We start from the raw sequence: 11,691 nt of genomic DNA on the forward strand, positions 1-11,691 counted from the left end.
TACCATTCTGCCCTCTGCCCTTTATTATTGGCCATTATTTTAGTACTCATCACTGCCTTTTATTTGAGTAAGTCTCTCATAAGGTTCTCATTTGGAACCTTCCTATTTGCATACATTTTATGCTGGTCTGGTGCGGAGTCATATCAGTTGTTCTGATGCCTGGCTTTCACTGCACATTTGTACTTAGCTGGCTGAACTGCTTTTAGTTCTCTATACACTAACAATTAATTATCTGGTAACTTTTGTCTATATCTTAGTGTTTGTCTCTTTCATGTGTATTATGTATACTCAGTTAACCCTATTTTGTATTCTTTAGTTAATTGAGTGTCTTTCCTTGAGATGTACAATACAGTATGTGGTTTTTAAAGGCATAAGAACTGCTGGATAAGATTTTTACTGCAGTCCTAGTTTTGATTGCCAAGTTTACACCTTAGAAGCAGGATGTTGACAGTATTTCTACTGGAATATTTAGTCTTGGTATTTTTCTAGAATGTGTTGTCGGTACTTTGGGTGTGTGTGTTAACACTAAGAGCAAGTTTGACTACATTACACTGTAATCCCAGTTACTGGCAAAGGCAAAAAGAAAAACAAAAGAACATTTCTGACTGTTCCGGCAGAGTAATTATAAAAACTGCACAGACTAGGCAGAGAAAACAAAATGCAATGCAGAAAAGGATAATAACTAGGGCGACCAACCGTCTTCTTTTCCCCAGACATGTCCTCTTTTCACGGTCTGTCTGGGGCGTCTGGGGGGATTTTCGAGATTGATAAAAATGTCCAGGTTTTCCTATAGGGCTTTGGAGTTGACGTCACGCCGCAATGTGTTGTGGGAGCGCGGCGCCATTTTCCGGGTCCACAAATCAAAACAAACACACTGTGTTGGAACGACGACAACAAGAAACATGCTTAAAAGCAGCTGAAAAGAAAACGGACGGTATAGAGACCGATTGCGTCCAGAGGCGAAGCGGCGGCACTTGCAGAAAATTGCGTGCATTGGAAATGTGGACCTGTATGAAATACGGCCGTGGAGTAGAAACCCTGAAGACCAACCGCTATTGACGTAGCCTGATATACAGGGTGGGCCATTTATATGGATACACCGTAAGAATAAAGTTATGTTGAAACCAAGCACACCATTGTTTTTCTTGTGACATTACCAATAAGTTTGATGTGTCACATGGCCCTCTTCCTATTGAAAAAACAAAAGTTGTATCCAAGATGGCCGACTTCTAAATGGCCACCACGGTCACCACCCATCTTGAGGAGTTTGCCCCCTCACATATACTAATGTGCCACAAACAGGACTTTAATATCACCAACCATTCCCATGTTATTACAGTGTATCCATATAAATGGCCCACCCTGTATTTTCGTACCTTGTCTGTGGAGTCAGCGCGTACAAGTCGTCAATCAAACAAAGGTAAGTCAGCTCAAGTACTGCGAGTAAAATGCGTTTGATTTCCCTCCGAACATTCAAATTAGTGCAGCATAAATTCATTCATGAGGGGGAAATTACAGTGAGAACATGTGGAGGCTCTGTAAGAGGGATAACATAGTGAGTTCAGTGCATTGATGTGACATTGTCCTGAAGGATTTAGTCATTCTCTATGGTTAAAGAAATTTATTCATATTTATTATAAATAATTCTAATTATACATCTTGCTTCCACGTTTGTATCCTGTGTCACTAAAAATACATTTTATTTTAATTTTATACATTGCAGAATCTCCTTATCATATTAAGTGATTCATAATTGTCCCTTTATGCTTGTCTGTGTGTGTTTCAGGTACTGCACTCTCAAAGACTGAATGAACCAGCCCAGCATTGCAGCCATGGGTCACTGTGAGCATCACAGGAAAGGTTGAAGCCGCCCACTGCACCTGTAAGGCCGGAGTCGCAGAGACCTGCAGCCATGTCACTGCTCTTCTGTTTAATGTAGAAGCAACAGTGTTGATCGTGGCACAAGGACTGTTACAGATGAACCTGCATACTGGGTTTTGCCTGGCAATATGACCAAGATACAGCCAGAGGTTGGCCATAAGATAGACTTCTCCTCTTCAGCTGCCCCCCAAAAAAGGCTCTCAATCAAAACATAAACAGACCATCCGTACTGAAAGGTAAAAGGAGCCGTCCTCAAAAAAGAAAAATCCCACCTACTACTGTGGAGGAGTTGGCACCACTATTGGATACTTTGCTGGAACACAGTAAAGCTGTGGGTTGTGGGAATGACCCATAATGTTTTATCTAGATTTATGCCTGAAGTGCACTGCCATGTAAATAATTTGCATTTACTGTACTAAAAATGTCTGGAGCACACCAAAAGATATTTGGAGATGGAAGAGAACTGGATATCAGCTCGTCTCACAGCTGCTATCCAGGCTAGACGCCTTCGTTTGGTAACATCCGATACATGAGCTCCCTCATGTTGCTTCCAGGTGGGGAAAGAATGAAAAGACAAACCCTTTTTAAGCTTATTCTCTTGCCGGTCGTGCGATCGAACATTGCAGTGGACCGCACAGCAAGAACGAACCATGGCTGTTGTGTGTGCTTTCGCTCCTTTTTCGCTTGCACTTTGGTTGGACCCAGAAAATGGCGCATCAGGCCAAAATCCTTTCCACGCCCACCCCCGTGACATCACGCTCCAAAGACCTATATTCTGACAGAGGACCCATGTGTGTGACGTCATCCCCAAACTGCTGCTTTGTGAGCGCTTGTTGTACTTTATTGTCTGTGAAGGTTCTCAGTCATCCAGGTCATCGTAGTCAAAGGCGCTTGCAAAGAAAAGCGTCTGGACTTCTTTAAGTTGCTTGAAGACGTTTCACCTCTCATCCGAGAAGCTTCTTCAGTTCTAAGGTCAAATGGTGGAGAGTCCCAGATATAAACCTAGTGGGAGTAACCCCCCACAGAGGGACAAAAGGACCGCCTGATGATCCTCTAATCGCCTGAGCCAAGGTGTGAAGCTGGGTGTGGGTCCCAATCAGCCAGAGTTTTGGGTGAGCTCATTGTGAAACCTGGCCCCACCTTATCATGCGAATTCCTGAGGTCAGATGGCCCAGGATGTGAGTGGGCATTAAGGCGTCTGGGAAGGGATCTCAAAACTGGATTATAGATGGCAGAGAGTTGGTGTCGTAAACCCCCGCCTCTGTTCAAAGATGGTCGCTCACAGTGGACATAGATGGCTTCTTTCACTCCTCTTTCAAACCATCTGTCCTCTCTGTCCAAAATGTGAACATTGGCATCCTTCTGGGACTCTCCACCATTTGACCTTAGAACTGAAGAAACTTCTCGGATGAGAGGTGAAACGTCTTCAAGCAACTTAAAGAAGTCCAGACGCTTTTCTTTGCAAGCTCCTTTGACCACGTACTTTATTATTAAGACGCTTTCTGCTACTCTAGAACATAAAAAATGACTTAATCTGATTTATTAATAATAATATCATGCAATGTCTAAATGTTTTGTATATTATTGGTTTGATCATATTATGATCATTTAAGTCTTTAATAAATATAAATGTGTGTTTGTTAAATATGTTTTTGTTTAAACAAGGATTAAACACACGCAAAAGTACAAAAACATTTTCTCGTATTTGTTATACAGAGCTGTCAGTGCAGAATGATGACACCTTGACAAGAAATTAGATGTTGGTGGTGTAAATTAATTCCTTATTAATTATAATTTTAAATATTTACTTGTGTTAATATCGGAATTTAAAAAATAAAAAAAAATAAAAATTTCTCTTACCTCTTGGGAGTCTAACTGTGCAGCAGTATTCTTTTAGTCAGTATTAACCGCACCCTGAATGGTAGGCTAACTAGGCAACAGACTCCTTACCAGCTGGAGTCCAAATAAGTAACTGAAGACTTGTGCCTTTGGTTATTTGTAAGTGAAGCAAGAAATTCTTGCTTTTTCAAAGTGTGACATAACTAGCTGGACTTGTTTTGTTCATCATTTTCTAAGCAAAGAGAATGTTGAAAGTCTTAAGGTGCAATCACAATGCCGAGCCCATTCTTTCAGTTTCACACTTTCATACATTTCAAAATCTTGTCATGAGTAGTGCTGCAAGGACTACTGATTAAATTGTATCATTAGTACTTGCAATAAACACTGCTCTGGGTTTGAGTTGTCTTTAAACAAACTATGGTTAAACAACCTGTCAATTTTTTTTTTAAAAGTTCAATCTGTGTCATTTACATAAAATATCAGCAAAACCTAAAGTCACTTTCAGAAAAAGTCTGATCAGTGAAACTAGTGCTTTTAGTATTCTCTCTGAGCAATGACACTTAGTAGCTTTTATCTTTTATTTTTCTATCTTACTTATAAAATTTGTGTTAAAATTAAAAAAAACCTGTCAAAAAGACTACTTTCTTTCATTCTTTGAGCTTACAAACAATATGCAATTTCCGATATCTACAATAAACCAAATTATTATTCACTGTATAAACCAATGATTGTAGAAAAGAACTTTTCTGCAATCATTGGTACAAACACAAGTATTTGCAAATATAACTGGTTGCTTAACAGTGTGAATTTCTTTTTTTCATCTGTTTATTGTTTTTGTTACAGCTTAGGAATAATGCACTGCCGTTATATTTTGTGGTGTCTGAATTCAGAGATGTGTAACAGTGAACATTTTAAGTCTATATTTTGAGATATTTTGATTACATTTACAATGAAGCTTAATACACACTTGGACCTTGTTTTATCAGTCATACACAAAAAGTTGAAATGCAGAAAGTGTGATCACACGGATTCATCTGAAATCTTAAAACTAAATAAATTATGAATCCATCATAAGCCTCGCACCTAGGTCTGTGTATTTCAGGTGTGTGAAATAAATTAAAATAAAAGTGTAAAGCCTCCATATGTAAACATTTGGATCTTGTCTACCATTCTGCCCTCTGCCCTTTATTATTGGCCATTATTTTAGTACTCATCACTGCCTTTTATTTGAGTAAGTCTCTCATAAGGTTCTCATTTGGAACCTTCCTATTTGCATACATTTTATGCTGGTCTGGTGCGGAGTCATATCAGTTGTTCTGATGCCTGGCTTTCACTGCACATTTGTACTTAGCTGGCTGAACTGCTTTTAGTTCTCTATACACTAACAATTAATTATCTGGTAACTTTTGTCTATATCTTAGTGTTTGTCTCTTTCATGTGTATTATGTATACTCAGTTAACCCTATTTTGTATTCTTTAGTTAATTGAGTGTCTTTCCTTGAGATGTACAATACAGTATGTGGTTTTTAAAGGCATAAGAACTGCTGGATAAGATTTTTACTGCAGTCCTAGTTTTGATTGCCAAGTTTACACCTTAGAAACAGGATGTTGACAGTATTTCTACTGGAATATTTAGTCTTGGTATTTTTCTAGAATGTGTTGTCGGTACTTTGGGTGTGTGTGTTAACACTAAGAGCAAGTTTGACTACATTACACTGTAATCCCAGTTACTGGCAAAGGCAAAAAGAAAAACAAAAGAACATTTCTGACTGTTCCGGCAGAGTAATTATAAAAACTGCACAGACTAGGCAGAGAAAACAAAATGCAATGCAGAAAAGGATAATAACTAGGGCGACCAACCGTCTTCTTTTCCCCAGACATGTCCTCTTTTCACGGTCTGTCTGGGGCGTCTGGGGGGATTTTCGAGATTGATAAAAATGTCCAGGTTTTCCTATAGGGCTTTGGAGTTGACGTCACGCCGCAATGTGTTGTGGGAGCGCGGCGCCAATATTCCGGGTCCACAAATCAAAACAAACACACTGTGTTGGAACGACGACAACAAGAAACATGCTTAAAAGCAGCTGAAAAGAAAACGGACGGTATAGAGACCGATTGCGTCCAGAGGCGAAGCGGCGGCACTTGCAGAAAATTGCGTGCATTGGAAATGTGGACCTGTATGAAATACGGCCGTGGAGTAGAAACCCTGAAGACCAACCGCTATTGACGTAGCCTGATATACAGGGTGGGCCATTTATATGGATACACCGTAAGAATAAAGTTATGTTGAAACCAAGCACACCATTGTTTTTCTTGTGACATTACCAATAAGTTTGATGTGTCACATGGCCCTCTTCCTATTGAAAAAACAAAAGTTGTATCCAAGATGGCCGACTTCTAAATGGCCACCACGGTCACCACCCATCTTGAGGAGTTTGCCCCCTCACATATACTAATGTGCCACAAACAGGACTTTAATATCACCAACCATTCCCATGTTATTACAGTGTATCCATATAAATGGCCCACCCTGTATTTTCGTACCTTGTCTGTGGAGTCAGCGCGTACAAGTCGTCAATCAAACAAAGGTAAGTCAGCTCAAGTACTGCGAGTAAAATGCGTTTGATTTCCCTCCGAACATTCAAATTAGTGCAACATAAATTCATTCATGAGGGGGAAATTACAGTGAGAACATGTGGAGGCTCTGTAAGAGGGATAACATAGTGAGTTCAGTGCATTGATGTGACATTGTCCTGAAGGATTTAGTCATTCTCTATGGTTAAAGAAATTTATTCATATTTATTATAAATAATTCTAATTATACATCTTGCTTCCACGTTTGTATCCTGTGTCACTAAAAATACATTTTATTTTAATTTTATACATTGCAGAATCTCCTTATCATATTAAGTGATTCATAATTGTCCCTTTATGCTTGTCTGTGTGTGTTTCAGGTACTGCACTCTCAAAGACTGAATGAACCAGCCCAGCATTGCAGCCATGGGTCACTGTGAGCATCACAGGAAAGGTTGAAGCCGCCCACTGCACCTGTAAGGCCGGAGTCGCAGAGACCTGCAGCCATGTCACTGCTCTTCTGTTTAATGTAGAAGCAACAGTGTTGATCGTGGCACAAGGACTGTTACAGATGAACCTGCATACTGGGTTTTGCCTGGCAATATGACCAAGATACAGCCAGAGGTTGGCCATAAGATAGACTTCTCCTCTTCAGCTGCCCCCCAAAAAAGGCTCTCAATCAAAACATAAACAGACCATCCGTACTGAAAGGTAAAAGGAGCCGTCCTCAAAAAAGAAAAATCCCACCTACTACTGTGGAGGAGTTGGCACCACTATTGGATACTTTGCTGGAACACAGTAAAGCTGTGGGTTGTGGGAATGACCCATAATGTTTTATCTAGATTTATGCCTGAAGTGCACTGCCATGTAAATAATTTGCATTTACTGTACTAAAAATGTCTGGAGCACACCAAAAGATATTTGGAGATGGAAGAGAACTGGATATCAGCTCGTCTCACAGCTGCTATCCAGGCTAGACGCCTTCGTTTGGTAACATCCGATACATGAGCTCCCTCATGTTGCTTCCAGGTGGGGAAAGAATGAAAAGACAAACCCTTTTTAAGCTTATTCTCTTGCCGGTCGTGCGATCGAACATTGCAGCGGACCGCACAGCAAGAACGAACCATGGCTGTTGTGTGTGCCTTCGCTCCTTTTTCGCTTGCACTTTGGTTGGACCCAGAAAATGGCGCATCAGGCCAAAATCCTTTCCACGCCCACCCCCGTGACATCACGCTCCAAAGACCTATATTCTGACAGAGGACCCATGTGTGTGACGTCATCCCCAAACTGCTGCTTTGTGAGCACTTGTTCTGCACTCACAGACAGGACAGGCAGCGCACCTTCATAATTATTTCTATATAGTAAACCTTTTTTTGATTGATTTAAAGATATACTCTGACAAACTGGATTTCTGGCTTTCATCAGTTATACGCCATAACCATCAAAATAATAATTTCAAAAAGAGCCTTAGCATGTTTACTTTTATATATAATGAATTTAAAATAAAAAAAAGGCTATGAAGCAATAATTAGACTCTGACACAAAGGACAAGATCATGACTCAGTTCTACTGGCAAGCTCAAGTGAAGGTCACAACACACACCCAATAGATAACCATTTAGGAAAGAATATAACACACTTGCTTGTCTGATAAGAAAAAAGGGAAACCAGCAGATGCCTTGCTAAACAACAGCAGCACGTTTAAGCTTGGTCAGCTGTTGTTAGAACTTATTTAATATTACTTTCTAGTATCAGCTGATGTTTTCTGGAGCCACAGCTGTAAAAGCTGCTGGTCATGATATTGATTTGGATATGTGATGAGAGGGAAACATGAAGATGAAACCAGGAGATGTCCTTACTGAATGATCAGAGCTGAACAGGTGATGGAAAAACAGGTTTACCTGAAGAACTAGCCCAACACACCGACATTAATATCAAATAGTTTGTTGTCTATGATGTTTATGAGCTTGATTGACCAACCAACCAGTCCTTGGCTGAGCCCCACAGGAAATCTTTGAGCTGCTGTCAAGAGGAAGAGGAGAAATGTCGGACCCAACAATACAGGTAAATTCAAGGCTGCTATAAAAGCAACCAAGGCTTTGGTAACATTTGAGCAGTGCCACAAGCTGATCACATCCATGCTACTTTCTACTGATGCAGTAAATTGTGACAACCAATCACTGAGAATATAACTGACCACACCTTCATAATTATTTCTATATAGTAAACCTTTTTTTGATTGATTTAAAGATATACTCTGACAAACTGGATTTCTGGCTTTCATCAGTTATACGCCATAACCATCAAAATAATAATTTCAAAAAGAGCCTTAGCATGTTTACTTTTATATATAATGAATTTAAAATAAAAAAAAAGGCTATGAAGCAATAATTAGACTCTGACACAAAGGACAAGATCATGACTCAGTTCTACTGGCAAGCTCAAGTGAAGGTCACAACACACACCCAATAGATAACCATTTAGGAAAGAATATAACACACTTGCTTGTCTGATAAGAAAAAAGGGAAACCAGCAGATGCCTTGCTAAACAACAGCAGCACGTTTAAGCTTGGTCAGCTGTTGTTAGAACTTATTTAATATTACTTTCTAGTATCAGCTGATGTTTTCTGGAGCCACAGCTGTAAAAGCTGCTGGTCATGATATTGATTTGGATATGTGATGAGAGGGAAACATGAAGATGAAACCACGAGATGTCCTTACTGAATGATCAGAGCTGAACAGGTGATGGAAAAACAGGTTTACCTTTGAGGTGACATGAATGAGTTGAAGGGAAGTTATGAACTGTTTCTGAGAGACAAATAACACCAGGATCCTTTTCTATTTAGCTGAAAGCTGGTAACTATGCAGGGGCGGCTCTAGCAAAGCTTTGCCAGGGGACCAGGTAGGGCATTAACAGGGAAAGGGGGCACAAAGAAATACTTTTCTTTCTTATTCTCATTTAAAAAGTCTCCACGTACGGTCAATAGACAGCAAAGCTATTGTTTTGAATGACATTACTTTTCATAATATTGACCTTTTATGATTGAGTCTTTGCTTTCTCCTGCAAAAGAGTGAAGACGAAGGGGTAACAAGACATCAGATGTTGTGCAGAGGAATGTCCTTTTTGAAAGTGAGATAGATCAAGCAAGAAAATGTTTGGGAGATTTAGGAAGGAGTTAATGTTAAGTAAATATTAAACTCATTCAAATAAAGACTAAACAAGGATTTTTGTAACATTTCTGTCTGCATCATTTCAGGGAAACAACACAGCTTCCTGTTTCTATGCATACCGTACAATATTATACTGTATACTACGACTTACGGGTAATCCCACTAAATCAGGTTTTCCAACATTCTAGCAAGACAAGTTTAAATCCTCAGGGACTTTCCAACATTACACCTGCAGGTTTCGATGTTTGTTAACTGCTAAAAACTGTAAAAAATTATACACACAAAATGTAAAACTTCCGAACACCTGGGAAGCAGACAGATGTGTGTACAGATCACCCTTATTGAACTTATGCATAAGCTTCCTTATAAATTGTTTTTTCTAAGTTCCTATATATTAGGGAGTTATTTTCACATGAAAGCTAATGTTCTGCATTTATATTGTTTACATCAGCAAAACTCATTAGATGCCCATTAGACATCTTTTGCAGGGTTTATCATAACCTCTGGCCAAATGGCCTTGGGCAAGTTAAAAATACTAGCAAGTCAACAGGACAACAGCTATGTTTCCATCAAATACACTCATCAAGTTCATCTGTGACTTGGCTGAAGCAAAACTTGTTTCCTGAAAATGTGGTTTTTTTTTTTCTTTTCATTAATCTATTTGTAGCTTCAGCATTCCACATAAAATGAAATGTAGCAGGCCCCAAATATTAAGATAGTGGTATTGAAAACAAAACAGCAAGGTGACAGTGCTGGTATTAGGGCCAAATAGTGCACTTGCATTTGCAACCACAAACAGAAAGAGTCAACATGCTAAAAATGATCTTCACTATGAGTCTCTGACAATTTGCTTAAACAAAACACTTTGTTGACAATAATAGTATTAAATATCCTCACCCACATTGTTACCCAGTTTATGAATTTGACTACCATATAACTCAGTTATAACCACTGTTGATACAAGATGATTGCTTGGCTCTTACTTTGGTAATTAATTGGTAATAAATTGCTATTACCATTTAAGAAGACACTTGCCTGTCAGGATATAATAAAACTTATTGGGATGGCAATTCCCTTTTCCAGCAGGAATTAGAACTAGCCCAACACACCGACATTAATATCAAATAGTTTGTTGTCTATGATGTTTATGAGCTTGATTGACCAACCAACCAGTCCTTGGCTGAGCCCCACAGGAAATCTTTGAGCTGCTGTCAAGAGGAAGAGGAGAAATGTCGGACCCAACAATACAGGTAAATTCAAGGCTGCTATAAAAGCAACCAAGGCTTTGGTAACATTTGAGCAGTGCCACAAGCTGATCACATCCATGCTACTTTCTACTGATGCAGTAAATTGTGACAACCAATCACTGAGAATATAACTGACCACACCTTCATAATTATTTCTATATAGTAAACCTTTTTTTGATTGATTTAAAGATATACTCTGACAAACTGGATTTCTGGCTTTCATCAGTTATACGCCATAACCATCAAAATAATAATTTCAAAAAGAGCCTTAGCATGTTTACTTTTATATATAATGAATTTAAAATAAAAAAAAGGCTATGAAGCAATAATTAGACTCTGACACAAAGGACAAGATCATGACTCAGTTCTACTGGCAAGCTCAAGTGAAGGTCACAACACACACCCAATAGATAACCATTTAGGAAAGAATATAACACACTTGCTTGTCTGATAAGAAAAAAGTCTGTCTCTGGTGAGTGGTTTAACCCTTACGTAGTCTGCATGTGAACACAAAAACAAAAAAACACTGGTGACCGCCACTGCAATCCCTCAGCCTCCTAGTAATTTGAAAATCCTCGATGACTTCCTTCTTGAGTTATCACATTCACAAAATTTCCAGAAAACATGACATCTGACCTTGAGGTTTTCAAAAGTATTTCAAATTATTCATAAATATTTATTTGCTTTTCCAGTTGCACAAAGTAACTTAAGCATTTCACATTGGTGTGTGAGGCTATTGCTAATGTCTCTGTTTGCAAGAAGGAAGCAAAACTGGTAAAGACCAAGATCGGTGGCTAAAATAAACTGCAGAGTTTGGTAGATCACTCTCATAATGGAGTGAAATTAGCCCTTGGCTATAATCTGGTATGTTTACATTCATGTAATTTTTTTTACATTTATGTTCATTAACATGCACTGTCCTAAATAAATAAATAAATAAATAAATCATGTGGTTCATTCTTAACAACTTGGAACACAATACT

Source organism: Copadichromis virginalis, linkage group LG6, assembly GCF_057382275.1.
Source record: "Copadichromis virginalis isolate Kocher_CV1m ecotype Utaka linkage group LG6, C_Virginalis_male_GT1.1, whole genome shotgun sequence".
Lineage (NCBI taxonomy): Eukaryota > Metazoa > Chordata > Actinopteri > Cichliformes > Cichlidae > Copadichromis > Copadichromis virginalis.